This window comes from Rhinatrema bivittatum, chromosome 11 (assembly GCF_901001135.1).
Source record: "Rhinatrema bivittatum chromosome 11, aRhiBiv1.1, whole genome shotgun sequence".
NCBI lineage: Eukaryota > Metazoa > Chordata > Amphibia > Gymnophiona > Rhinatrematidae > Rhinatrema > Rhinatrema bivittatum.
The window spans coordinates 62,010,144-62,025,803 of record NC_042625.1 but is presented as its reverse complement, the minus strand read 5'-3'; positions in this window follow the sequence as shown (position 1 = coordinate 62,025,803).

Sequence of the window (15,660 nt, the reverse complement as noted above, 5' to 3'; positions counted from 1 at the left end):
TATATGAGGTTCATTATCCTTTTCTGACATGCAAAATCTCTCTCCTGATGTTACCAACATCTGGAATGAGGCAGAGGAAGCACATCAAGCATGGTTACAGCCTGACATCAGCAGAAAACGCGTGCAGGAAGCTGAAAACATTTGTCCACACCTCAGTCACCTCTTGACCTCAATTAAATGCCCTCCGAAACACTTGCATTGGTCTGGTCCAATGCAAGTGGCAGCACTGGAAAAACAGGCAATATGAAAGGACGAAAGCAAAGAAGATTATGTTGACTAGGCAATCAATTCTAACTGTTATAACAGAAACTTAAATCAAAGATTCTGCCTCAGTTTTGAAATGGGCCCATGTCTTCCAACGAGTCATTGACTACATTAAAGGTCTTTGTCAATGACATCAGCCCAACTTAGCAAGGGGATGAAGGCCTTTCTGATACCATGCATGCATGCTTCTTCTTTCATATGCTCCACCAACACCATGCAAGACACTGCTACTTCTTCAGCACGAGCTCACATTAATGCACTGCAGATTACATGTCAAGCTATCTCACCTGCGGAGGGGACTGGAAGGGGAACATGTATGAGATTAGTATTACTATTGTTTAATATACTGATATATATTTTTCAGTCGCCTATCACAACATCAACAGTAATAATATATAAACTAATAGCGACAGTATTAAATAACAACAATATACCATGTCTATGGGACCATAGAATGATGACTGAGCTCACATGTGAATCTTCTCTTGCACTTTATAATGCAAGCATTTTGTTACCTGGTCTTTCTCATGAACAGAACACACAGAGGCCATTTCATCACAGCTTCATACAGATAAACATAGCTTTCACATCACAATGCACACAGTGGTTCACAAAGGACATACTGCTAAGTGGTTCTATTCGCATTCTTGTCAAGGGACCACTAGGAAAGTGATACAAGATTAATAGCTACATCTTAAGTGCTATGAACTCAACAGCATGCAGGCTACAAATAAGGCATCAAGGATATGCAAAAGTTGGCTCACAATCTCTCCCACACACTCTAACAAGAAAAAAAAACCATTCAACTTTCATTGGTCAAATAGGTACAAAATCACATCTCATAATCTTTCCCTTCATATAACGCTAACTGAATTTTCCATCTTGTGTTTTGGCTGCTTTTAAATGATTACAAACTCTTTAAACTGTTATTCTGTGCTGCCTCTCTCATGCCTTGCATCTCATGTGATTTCACTCATTGCATTACTGAACTTCAAGAGGACAACAGCAAGACCTTCCCAGCTGCTCATGCACAGCCCAAGGCTTCTACCCTTTTTCAGATAGGTTATGAATAAGTATTTGGACTTGCATAATATAGTTTCTCCTGCCTTCCCTGTAACATTTCTCTCTGTTTAAAGAACTGAATTTAGATGCACATTGAGCATGGATATGTCTGAGAAATGCTCTGGTGTAAAGTAACCCTCTGACTGCCTCTTTGTGCACTTATGGGCAGTATTCTGGATCCAGTCATCCTGCACTAGTCTTTCCTCCACAAAGTATTATGAGATCCATATTCAGTCACTGTCTAGATAGCAAAGTTAGCCAGATAAACTCATCTGGCTAGCTTTGGAGTTATATTTAATAGGGATGTGAATCGTTTTTTGACTATTTAAAACAATCGTCAGATATATTTTAAATCATCAAAAATCGTTAGAGCCGCGATACAATAACAATTCCCCCGATTTATCGTCAAAAAATCATAAATCGGGGGAGGGGGAAGGCGGGAAAACCGGCACACCAAAACAACCCTAAAACCCACCCCGACCCTTTAAAACAAATCCCCCACCCTCCAGAACCCCCCCAAAATGTTTTAAATTACCTGGGGTCCAGTTGGGGGGGTCCCGGTGCGATCTCCCGCGATCTCCCACTCTCGGGCCACGGCTGCGTTAATAGAAATGGCGCCGGTGGCCCTTTGCCCTTACCATATGACAGGGCAAAGGTAGCGCCTGCGCCATTTTGGTTCCTGTCACCCGACGTCACGAGTGCAGGAGATCGCTCCCGGACCCCTGCTGGACCCCCAGGGACTTTTGACCAGCTTGGGGGGGCCTCCTGACCCCCACAAGACTTGCCAAAAGTCCAGCGGGGGTCCGGGAGCGACCTCCTGCACTCGCGCCGTATTGCCAATATTCAAAATGGTGCCGGCGCTACCTTTGCCCTCACTATGTCATACGACCCGTATGACATACGACCCGTATGACATATGACCCGTATGACATAGTGAGGGCAAAAGTAGCGCCGGCGCCATTTTGAATATTGGCAATACGGCGCGAGTGCAGGAGGACAGGACAGGAACCAAAATGGCGCCGGCGCTACCTTTGCCCTGTCATATGGTAAGGGCAAAGGGCCACCGGCGCCATTTCTATTAACGCAGCCATGGCCCGAGAGCGGGAGATCGCGCCGGGACCCCCCCCACTGGACCCCAGGTAATTTAAAACATTTTGGGGGGTTCGGGAGGGTGGGGGATTTGTTTTAAAGGGTCGGGGTGGGTTTTAGGGTTGTTTTGGTGTGCCAGTTTTCCCGCCTTTCCCCGATTTATGATTTTTTACGATTTTTAAAAAAACAAAAACATGACGATCAGGTTTCCCTCCCCCCCCCCAGCCAAAATCGATCGTTAAGACGATCGATCACACAATTCACATCCCTAATATTTATGGCAGCCAGACTACAGAAGGTAGCCAGCTATCTTATGGGTAACTTTATCTGGCTAACGTTAGGACAGCTCTTTGAAAATTCCTTGATGAATCAGGCCATAAGTTAGCGGGTTAACTTTGAATATCGGAGTTAGTTTGATAACTTAGCTGGGTAACTCATCTCCTCCCAGATACATGCTCAGAATGCCTCTAACTTAGGCCAGGATTCATCATTCTTCACAGAATGATGAATCCTGCGAAAACGAGGGGCGGGCCTGTGAAAGCCTGCAGCCTTCACATCACGGCGGTGTGCCAGCTGCCGGCTTTCGCATCGAATAGCACTAACGTGAAAGGTGGTGCTATTCGGTGCGCTGCCGATGATAATGTTAGTAACATTATAGTCGGCAGCGAAACCACCGCCGACTCCGCCCCCTCCCTGACCAGACTCCTCCCCTCCCCACCCCGACTCCTCCCCTCCCCTCCCCGACTCCTCCCCTCCCACTAATTTGCATTATATTGCATGCAAAAAGGACCTTTTTGCATGCAATATGGCCTTATCGCGGGCGTTAGGGCCCTAACGCACACGATAAAGCTTTAGAAAATAACTCCCTTAGCCAGCTAGAATTTAGATGGAGAAATGCCCAAATCTTCATTTAGCTGGATAATTTTTGAGTTATCCAGCTAAATGCTTTTGAATATCTCTGGGTTCTTTCCACCTGTTCTCCTGTTTCTGCCAGGTGCTTCTGCTCCTCTCTTCCTCCAAATGGTGTACGTTCTCCTCTATTCCTTCCTTCCTTTCTTTTATATCCCCCCTGTGTCTGCCAGCCAGCAGAAGAGACGGAGTTAATCTCTCTCCATTTCCTGAAGCTCCTCCCAGGATTCTCCATTTAGCTTTATCCCTGAGTGTTCTCTTGAATCAATCTTCTCTACTTTCTCCCATTCTTGAGGTCCTATCTGGGCATAGGTATAGTCATTCTCCAGCAGTGCTGGTTTAAGCATACTCAGATGTGTGTAAGTAATAAGGGGTGAATTTTCAAAGCAATTATGTGAGTAAAATTAACATATGCATGTGTAAGCAGCTTGTAATCGCTATTTTATAAACATTAAAAGTATGTGCGTATTTTAGATTTTTGCATGCATATATACAGTCAAAAAAATGGGGTTCTGGGGTGGGGTCAACAGTTATGTGCGTACAGGTGAATTTTAAAAACATGGCACATGCCAAAGCGGGAGATGCGCGCACAAGTCAGGCCGGCATGCGCTGAGTGGATTTTAAAAGCTGCCTGAGGATGTGTGAATAGGCCGGCCCCTGTCACATGGTAGGAGCACTGGATGGCCTGCGCCATTTTTAAAGATGGCACCGGCCATCCAGTGCTCCCTCCATGTGACAGGGGCCGGCCAATGGCATGGATACCCTGTCACATGGTAAGGGCAAAGGCCATCGGCACCATTTTGATTAGTGGCAGCCGACGGCCCGAGAGCGGGAGATCGCTCCCGGGACCCCCACTGGACCACCAGGTACCTGTAAAATGTTTTTTGGGGGGGTCGGGAGGGTGGGGGAAGCAAAGGGATTAGTTTTAAACGGTCGGGGTGGGTTTTTTGTTTATCGGCTCAGGTGCAGCCGATAAACAAAACCGCGATCGGGCCCGATGAAAAAAAACCCACATGTGAATCAGAACCGGAATCCGAACCGATTCCGGTTCTGATTCAAATCTCTAATAAAATAGACTCGTCTCTGGATGTGAGCCAGCAAACGCACGCACATGTGTTCCCTCACCTGTTTAAAAGTTACCATCATAAGTTGTTATTTTATAAGAGATTTACGCATATACATCTGACAACCTTCTCACGTAATTTTGCACCTGGTAATTGTCTTGCATAATTGATATCAGACTTGTTTATTGTGTGCTACTGGATAGGTAGTGAACTGAGAGGAGTTCAGCTGAAATACCAGCAGGGTTTTGATCAGGGGCATTGTTAGCACTGGGTACACAGGTTCTTGTCCCAAGTCAAAAGATTGGTGCCCCGAGTCTCGGCTGCAGTCATTGCTAATTATCTTTCTCTTCCCGATGTCTTCCTGCAGGTAATACTGCATGTCCTATAGCTGCCTTCAATTTGCCCACAGCTCCTGGTCCTGCCTTCCGCGCAGACTCAGAAAAAGAATACGGGAAAGGTGCATACAGTACTAGAAATTTAGTCTGCTTGGCGCTGCCTCAGTATCTGCATTTTTTCTCTTTTGCTGTTGCCTTTTCATAGATGAGGTTGTTGCTGTTTGAGTCCTGGGAGTTAGTGTTGTTTTGGTTCAGCAAATTTGGCTTCTGCGGCAAACTGTGTTGGCAGGCTGGATATCTTTTATTGGATCTATGTAAGTACTATCTAAAAATATAGGACCTGAACTATTGAAACAATATAGGTTCCATTTTCAGATGTCAATGTTTCTGATCTGATATCTGAAGATGGGACCTATGTAGTTTTAAAACCTTTTGTACAATATTTTAGGTAATTCTTAAGCTGATCCAGTAAATGTTTTCAGAATTTATCTTTATTTATTTATTTACTTATTTATTCATCCTTCCATCCCAGAACTGGAATGTCATTTTCAATATTGAGTTATTTATGTACTATATCCAGTGTATTTTGTTATCTGGAGAGAAATGGAGAATTAAATAATTTTGTGAAAACAAATAAAGACACATTCCATCAAGTACAACAGAGCTGGTGAGAGCCCCTTGACTTGAAACTGGCAATGCATTACTGAGAGAGGAAGTCATCCAGAATGGTTATCCCTTGGTTCTTGCAGTGTGATTAGTGCACAAACATTCAGGTCAATACTGTAAATTACGGCCGCGGTTATCCTGCTCCTAACCCGCTTTCTACCCACTTTTCGGCAGCGTTAGCCCTTCCTCCGATACACAATCCCCTTTAACCTACTCTTACTGCGTCCTTAAATCACCGGGTAACCACTTCCGCCCGCGGCATGTATATTACATGTAAACGATCGAATTAGCTATTCCCTCCCATACAGTAACGCGCGCCCCGACTATCGCTTTTTTACCCTGCCGTTTTGTTGCACGTTTAACCTGCTAACTTACTGCCTACCCTTACCCCTGCGTTAGAGGGGTAAGGATAGGCGCTAACTTACCGCCTACCCTTACCCCTGCCCTGGCCGCGTCCATGGGTGCTGGTCTCCAGGGCAGCCCCAGTCCTCTCCCCTCCTCCCGAAGCAACGAAAGAGGAAAAAAGCGAAAAAAAAAGCGAAAAAGTGGAGAAAAAAAAGTTGCAAGAGAGAGAGGGGAGAGAGGACGGGTAATCCTACGCTCGGGATTGCCAGTCCTCTCTCCCCTCCTCCCGAAGCAAGGCGCGAAAAGCAGCCTTGCTTTTCGGGAGGAGGGGAGAGAGGACTGGCAGTGAAAAGCAACGAAGCGACTTACTTTTTTTGCAGCCCCCCTCCGGAGACGGACATCGGTGACGACGGACGCGGCTCCCCTGCCTCCAGCTGCCCGCGAAGATAGACGCATCGCACGGCGAAAGTGGCCCCTGTGCGTGCAATTGGGCCGCTCAAGATGTGACGTCACGATGTTTGGCGTCATGGCATGTGACGTCATGACATTTGAAATGACATTTGAAATGATAGATACCAGTGTGTCCGTGAAGCGTTAGGCCAGCGCACCCAGGATACTGTATAGCGCTCTATACAGTAAAATGGGTTGCACGGGCCTAACGCTTCACGGACGCTTCTTAGATGCAGCTTGCATTTGCAAGCTATTTACATACAGTATTGAGCGGTAGGTGAGCCGGACTGTGTGTGCGGCAACCGCGGGTGCGCCCGGCACTAACGCAGCTCTCCCTACCGCTCCTTACTGTATCGGCCTGATTATAAAGCCAGCAGGATCTCTGTTTTGTGCTTTTATTTTCTTTACATGATCTTTTTGGGGAAGGCGACTTAATTATCAAAAACTTAGGGTGTAAAATCTCAAGTCCCTAGCAATGCTGTTGGAGAAAGGAAGAGGTGTTACATCTGTAAAAGCAATGTTAGAATGTTAAAAATGTAAACTGAAATAGGAAGATTCCACCCCCCCCCCCCCCACCAGTCCTCAAATTTGGTAGGGTACACAGTTGGCCATGCTGCCTATGGGTCTGTGACCCGGATCTTTGAAGTGCCAATTAACGCCCTTGGTCTCGATGACCTGGAGAAGGACTGGGCAAACTGGTGGAGGTAACAGAAAACAGGTAAATTCAAATACATGTGCATGTTTTATAATATCGCAATTTACAAGTGTAAACTGGGTTTTACTTTCTCACATAAAATATATGCATGTATATCTTTAAAATTTGTAGGAAAAGTACACGCATTCAGTGTGTTGTATGAGTTCACACGTAAGCATACATGTGCACGTTATATAATGGGGGTAGACATATGCATATTTTATAATGCGCACATATCTGATATGCGCAGGTTATAAAATACTATCGTAGCTCTCCACGCGGCCATACACATGTCTAAATGCGGCTGTGCAGAGTTGTTTGAAAGTTACCCTCTAAATATTTAGAAGAGTTGATTGATTTTGTATTTCCTTTAATTATATTTTGCAGACCAAGTCTGGAGAGGCCATGATTTTTGGCTGAAGGAACTCGCAAGATAACCATGGTCTCATGGCTGCAGGAGGCATCCTGCTGATACCTCATTTCCAGGGGAGTTCTTTACAGTTGCTTTGTGAGCATAGGCTTTTGCAGGTGCATGGAATCCTTGCACGCACGCATGTGTGAGCGCGTTTGTCTGCAAGTGTGAAACCACTTGCAGTCTGTATGTGAGGACTGGTGTTGAGACAATGGGACTCCTGTGAGCAGCTGCTGAGTGTCAGAGCAGCAGCTTTCTTGTGGGTTGCCAGTGACTGTCCTTCATCAAACTGTGCTTTCTTCATGCACGCTGTGGTAGTTTGGAGTGGAATCATGATGCTTTCATGGTTGCGCTTCTGTTGTGGGGAGGGCAGAGTTAATTCAACCATTCACTCTCGTGCTTTCTCAGGCCATCATCTTTGCGTTACAAAGTTCAATTCCCCTTTTTGTTACAGACCAGGAATGTTTGAGCTATAATAGTCACATTTGGACCACAGTTGCCATTTTCATCTTCCACCACTCTCTCTGCATGTCAGCTTTTCTCTTCTCTGCAGGGGTTAATGCATGGGAGTAAGCACTTGTTGACTGATGATATGTATGTTCTTTCCAGCCACACAATGACCTGGCATTTAACCAGCTATATTATTTGAATATAGCTGATTAAGGTTAAAGTTATCTGGAACCTCAATCCTGGAAAAGGTAGCTGAATAATCTGTTTGGCTAATGCCAAATAATATCAGAGTTAGCTGGTTACGTTATTTGGCTAACTCATCTCCGCACCAGAACACCCCTGAAACACCTCTCACTTACCCTGATAAATTTTATTCAGATAATAACTTTAAACGTTATCCGGATAAATACCATTGAATATTGACCCCCCCCCCCCCCAGCAGAATACTTCACCTCAGTCACACAAGCAGAACATACACCTTTACCAAATAAAGAATAAGTTATCACAAATTAGAAACAGGCATATGCAATCAAAACCTGAACTCTTCTTTGCTGCCCACCCCCATGTCACTCCTTCCCCTCCTGTTCACTTCAGACAGGAGGAGAAGAGGCCTGGGGAATAACAGGATGAGAGTTGCTGGATTAGGGAGCAGAGAAATTCTTCTTAGCTTGTTCTGTGCTCTATATATTCCAGCTTCACTTCTCCTCTCCTGTTCTCTGCACTGGAGAAGGGGCCGCATGGGGAACAACAGGAGGGGTAGAGCTGGATTAGAGAACAGAGTTGTTCTTTTTTTTTATTGTGCTCTGTACACTGCAGCCTCACCCCCCTCCCCTTACATTCCCAACATGCTGCTTGGAAGAGTAGGGGCTGGAACAATAACCTATATAACACAGTAACATAGTAATGATGGCAGAAAACAACTCAATGGTCCATCCAGTCTGCCCAGCAAGTTTCTTATGGCAGTAACTGCCGTTCCGTGCAGGTTACCCCCAGTCCTTATGTTAAGGGTAGACATATTTACAATCAAGCAGCTGTTTTCTGCTGCCTAAGATAACAGTTTCCCCTTCGTGCTGCCTCCAATAGTGATCACTTAGTGTACCTAATGGAAGAACTGGCTATGTAGAGCGATACATTACATGACTGACAGGAAGCTGAAGAGTGAAGGTAAATAGAAGTTTGCATAGGTGAGGATAACAGAGATGGTCTGCATGTTGTAAAAGATACTGTAGGCGTGAAGGCAGTCAGGCAAGCAGTCTCCTGCTGAGGAAGCAGTGCTGTCTCTTTAAAAGCATCCTCAGCTGCAGAAAGGTTCAGCCTGTTAATTTTAGAGAGCTAAAGGGGTTTTCATGTTTCTCATTCATGGTATTTAGTGGAACAGGAGTGTTTAACCTAGATTTTCTATTTTCGACATGAGTGGAAGCAAACATGAAAATGTTGAAAGTGCTCTGGTAAACCGGAATAGGAACTTTAGGAGAGCTATATCAGATATGGTCCAAGGACCAGGGCTCAACGGGAGTCCACTCTGCAGGTTAATCACTGTCCAGCAGTCAGACATTACACAACAAAGAGCTGGGGAACTGGGGAAAGGGATTAGGATAAAAGCTCCTTGTTGAAAGTCAGTGTGAAAGATCAGCAGTAGCTGCTTGTCCCATGCTTCTGGGAAAGGGTAGTTATTGTCCTATGCAAGTCTTCTAATGAGCTTTCACATATAAAAGGCTCCTCCTTATGCCAGCCCTGTCTTCTCAGCAATGTTGAAGATTAGTCATGTTGTGCGCAAATCAAGGCAGTGGGGGTGGACCTTGGTATTTTGGGAATGGACAGTCAAGGATGCTATCCACTGAATGCTTATTTGTGGGCATTACAAAACTCCTGTCATTTTAAAACCAAATTAAGGAAGCTAACCCTAACATTTTGATTAAAGGCTACCTCTCTTTCTCACACAGATGAGAAGTGAGCTGAGAAGATGTGACCTTTAAAACAAGGCGCATTGCATTTCAGTGAGGCCTCAGCAATGATTAGTACAGTGGTATCACCACTTCTTTTTTTCTGCTGGTCATCTCTCTCTCTCTCTCTAACCTCCAGAACCACACATGGGATCTCCCTACTACTTTGTAATACGTTTTGATCATCTTGAAGTCATCAGATCACCCCCAAATCCTGTTCTAGTTGGATATTATATGATTATTACCCCCAGATCCTGTTCTAATTGAATATTATATGATTATCACCCCCCAGATCCTATTCTAGTTGGATATTATGGGGCAGATTTTAAAAGCCCTGCACGCGTAAATCCAGCCAGATTTATGCGTGCAGGGGACTTGCGTGCTGGTGCGCCTATGTTGCATAGGCCGTTGGCGCTTGCAAAGCCCCGGGATGCGTGTAAGTCCCGGGGCTTTGCTTGGGGGGCGTGTCGGGGGTGTGTCGGGGGCAGCGCGGCATTCAGGGCCATTCCGGGGCGGGGCTTTGGGCATGGTGTCGGCCTGGGGGTGTTCCGGGGGTGTGGCCAAGGCCTCCGAACCAGCCCCTGGCCGGGGAATGGCACACCATCAGTCGGCTGGCACGCGTAACTTTCTGAACAAAGGTGGGGGGGGTTTAGTTAGGGCTGGGGGGTAGGTTAGATAGGGGAAGGGAGGGGAAGGTGGGGGGGGGGGGGCGGAAAAAAAGTTCCCTCTGAGGCCGCTCTGATTTCGGAATGGCCTCAGAGGGAATGGAGGCAGGCTGCTCGGCTCGGCGTGCTCCAGTTGCACAATTGTGCACCCCGCTGCGCGCGCTGACCCTGGATTTTATAAAATGACGCGGCAGCACGCGCATGTTATAAAATCGGGCATAGATTTGTTTGCGCCGGGTTGCACGAACAAATCTACACCCGCGCATAACTTTAAAAATCTACCCCTATATGATTATCACCCCCATATCCGGTTCTAGTTGGTTATTATATGATTATTACCCCCAGATTATATTCTAATTGGATGAATACCCACAGGCGGTTAAGGTTAGGGTTAGGGTTATTCTTAGAGTGAGGGTTAGGGTAATACATAGGGTAGGGTTAGGGTTATACTTAGGGTTAGAGTTAGAGTTATACTTATGGTTAGGGTTAGGGTTATACTTAGGGTTAGGGTTATATTTAGGGTTAGGGTTATACTTAGAGTTATACTTAAGGTTAGGGTTATACTTAGGGTTAGAGTTAGGGTTAGACTTAGGGTTAGGGTTAGTTTTAAAGTTAGGGTTAGGGTTATACTTAGGGTTAGTGTTAGGGTTAGAGTTATACTTAGGGTTAGGGTTAGAGTTATACTTAGGGTTAGGGTTAGGTTTATACTTAGGGTTATGGTTAGGGTTAGGGTTATACTTAGGGTTAGGGATATGGTTACACTTAGGGTTAGGTTTAGTGTTATACTTAGGGTTAGGGTTATTCTTAGGGTTAGAGTTATGATTAGGCTTAGGGTTAGGGTTCCATATTAGGTGCTTCAACCCAAGAAAGAGATCTAGGTGTCATAGTGGATAACACATTGAAATCGTCGGTTCAGTGTGCTGCGGCAGTCAAAAAAGCAAACAGAATGTTGGGAATTATTAGAAAGAGAATGGTGAATAAAACGGAAAATGTCATAATGCCTCTATATTGCTCCATGGTGAGACCGCACCTTGAATACTGTGTATAATTCTGGTCACCGCATCTCAAAAAAGATATAATTGCGATGGAGAAGGTACAGAGAAGGGCTACCAAAATGATAAGGGGAATGGAACAGCTCCCCTATGAGGAAAGACTAAAGAGGTTAGGACTTTTCAGCTTGGAGAAGAGACGACTGAGGGGGGATATGATAGAGGTGTTTAAAATCATGAGAGGTCTAGAATGGGTAGATGTGAATCGGTTATTTACTCTTTCAGATAGTAGAAAGACTAGGGGGCACTCCATGAAGTTAGCTTGGGGCACATTTAAAACTAATTAGTAAAGTTCTTTTTTACTCAACACACAATTAAACTCTGGAATTTGTTGCCAGAGGATGTGGTTAGTGCAGTTAGTATAGCTGTGTTTAAAAAAGGATTGGATAAGTTCTTGGAGGAGAAGTCCATTACCTGCTATTAAGTTCACTTAGAGAATAGCCACTGCCATTAGCAATGGTAACATGGAATAGACTTAGTTTTTGGGTACTTGCCAGGTTCTTATGGCCTGGATTGGCCACTGTTGGAAACAGGATGCTGGGCTTGATGGACCCTTGGTCTGACCCAGTATGGCATTTTCTTATGTTCTTATGTGTAACCACAGCATGGGTTATTTTTCCCTATTTGCAACACCTTGCATTTGTTCACATTATATTTCATCTGCCATATGGATACCCAATCTACCAGGCTCTCAAGGTCCTCCTGCAATTTATCACAATTTTCTTGTGATTTAACTACTCTGATAAATTTTGTGTTATCTGCAAATTTGATCACCTCACTCATCTTACCCTTTTCCAGATCATTTATAAATATATTGAAAAGCACTGGTCCAAGTACAGATCCCTGAGGCACTCCACTGTGTACCATTTTCCACTGTGAAAACAGACCATTTAACTTTACTCTGTTTCCTGACTTTTAACCAGTTTGAATTTCACAAAAGGGCAATGCCTCCTATCCCATGACTATAGTTTTCTTAGAAGCATTTCATGAGGAATTTTGTCAAATGCCTTCTGAAAATCAAAATATACCACATCTACCAGTTCACCTTTTTCCACATGTTTATTCACCCCTTAAAAAATGTATCAGATTTATGAGGGAAGACTTTCCTTGGGTAAATCCATGCCAGCTGTGTCCTATTAAACCATGTCAATCTATATGTTTTGTGATATTCTTTATAATAGTTTCCATGATTTTTCCATCACTGAAGTCAGATTCATTGGTCTATAGTTTCCCAGATCACTTCTGGAGCACTTTTTAAATATCAGGATTACGTTGACCACCTTCCAGTCTTCACGTACAATGGTTGATTTTAATGATAAGTTACAAATTACTTGTAATAGGTTTGAGATTTCATTTTTTAGTTCTTTCAGATTCCTGGGGTGTATACCAATAGAACAACTATATATCTCTCAGAAATTGAACAGCAGCTAACTGACTTGAAACTCATAATAAACATAGATAAAACTGAATTAATCATCCTCGACAAAAAAAAATCACCTCACCATGAAACCACTCAAAACAGAAAACCCCAAAACATTAATCTCCCCTGTCACCCATACTCGAAATCTAGGAATCACCATAGACAAATAACTATCATTCAAATTCCACATAACCAACAAGATAAAGGAAGGATATCACAAACTACTTACACTCAGACATCTCAAACCCTTCCTTGCACAGGACAATTTCAGAACAGTCCTGCAACTACTCATGTTCTCAAACCTAGACTACTGCAACGCCCTACTCCTTGGCCTACCACTTGCTTGCTACCATCTGTCCTCTCCAAATCCTACAGAACACAGCTGCCAGAATTCTAACTGGAACAAAAAAACATGAGCACATCACTCCAACCCTCATCTCATTACACTGGTTTCCAATAAAATACCGAATAGACTACAAAGTACTTACAGTCCTGGATAAAATCATCATAGGACATCAAAACAACTGGCTAAGCAAATCCATCGAAATCCATGCTCCTAAACGGACCCTACACTCAATGAATAAAGCCCTCCTCAAAATCCCTCACACCAGAACCACACAACTGAACACAACCCATGTGAGAGCCATATCCATCGCCAGCCCCACACTATGGAACTCATTACCAATTGAAATAAGAACTCAACCAAACACTAAAACCTTCAAAAAAGAGCTGAAAACTTGGCTGTTCACCAGAGCCTACGCAAACTCACTCAATCAACCACAATACCAGATACCCACACAACCTAACACCAAGAAGAATTCTCCATCCCTCGATCAACAAAATAACGCATACTACTTGAATACCTAAGACAATGTGAATGTGCAATTGACCTCACATCGTATATATAACTACCTCTTAAGTATATCGTGAACCTCTAAACACCTGTTGTTACTGGCACAACTGTATAACTCATCCAAGCCAATCACATTCCTTTTCTACCTCACTTTTAACCCTATACTGTATGTAGCAACATTTTGTGTATAATAACTTGTTATATGTAATAACAATTCTTATATGAAATAACAATTTTTATATGTAATCAACAAATACACAAGATCCCGAAAATATAATCCTACTTCACGACAATTCGCTGTGATGATGTTTAACTAATCTATTTCACGATTATTGTAAACCGTTCTGATGGCGAAACCAAATGACGGTATACAAAATACGTTAAATAAATAAAAATAAAATAAAATTCTGGTCCAGGTGATTTGCTACTCTTCAGTTTGTCAATCTGGCCTACTTCCAGATTCACCATGATTTGGTTCAATTAATCTGAATCATCACCTTTGAAAACTGTCTTTGGAACGGGTATCTCCCCAGCATCAACTTCAGTAAAGAATTAATTTTGTCTTTCCATGAAGGCTTTATCTTTCCTATGTGCCTCTTCAACTCCTCCATCATCTATGGTCCAACCAACTCCCTTGCAAGCTTCCTGCTTCAGATATAGCTAAAAGCATTTTTAGTATGAGTTTTTGCCTCTTTGGCCAATTTGTTTTAAAATTCTGTCTTAGCCTGTCTTATCAATGTTTTACATTTAACTTGCCAATGCTTATGCTTCTTCCTATTTTCTTCAGATGGATCCTTCTTCCTATTTTTGAAGGAAGATATTTTGGCTGACATAGCCTCTTTCACCTCACCTTTTAACCATACTGTTAATTGTTTGGCCTTCCTTCCACTTTACTTAATGTGTGGAATACATCTGGACTGTACTTCTAATATGGTATTTTTTAACAATGTCCATACCTGTTGTACACTTTTAATCTTTGTAGCTACACCTTTCAGTTTTGTTCTATTTTTCTCATTTTCTCAAAGTTTCCCTTTGGAAAGTTTAGTCCTCAGAATTGGATAGTCTATAAGGTGCCACTCAACTCCTGCCTTTTTAGGGATATGGAAGAATTTCCAAAGGAAGGAAATAAATACATAGTCCTTTGCAATCAAATCACCCAACATCATCCTTCCATGTTTTTCTTTGAGACAAATCATTTGGTCTTCTTAGTGTCCTCTGCACACCAATTTATCACAGTGATGATACAGATGCTTTGAACTGAAGGGTAACTTGCTTTTTGTAAAATCTTACTCTTCTGCCCTCCCTGTCTCACATCCTCCACCACTCTGTGAGTGGCAGAGATTACTGGAGGGAGGAATACAAGGCATGGCAAGGACTAAGAGTATAGCCGCATTTGATTCCAACCTCTGTTCTTGACTCTGGATTCTCTCAAAAAACCAGATTGGGCAATTGTTTTCCTTCTCTTTAAGCTTCTCCTTTACTAGATTGAAAAAAAAATGACTGCACAATAACCAATGTCTGTGAAACTGTCCAGCTGTGGAACTCCCGCCTTGACAGCAAAGGAGGAGGGGAGGGGGAGCCACCACTGGAATGGGAGGAGGAGAAGCAACATCACCCAGGACGAACAAAGAAAATCAACACTTCAAACAAAAAAAACACAGAGAGGATTAAACCGTTAGGCACAGCATCACCACAGACCTTCTTTATTTGCTGCCTTTATTCCCTTCCCATTCCTCTGTCTCTTAGTCATTCCCTCACCCTGCCTTATCCCACCACAGAAAAACTCCTCCAAACAATTGCTAGGCTGCAAAAAAGAAACAAGCCTTTCATTCTCAATAGCTTCTGAGTTCAGAGAAACAGCGGAACCTTCTCAGTGTAAACTCTCAGTACCAGAAACCCCACAATCTCTAAAGAGAGCAGTTTGTTTCCCATTAGTCTGTATCTAATTTCTGAAAAAAAAAAAGGGAAAACACACCAAATCCATGATGGA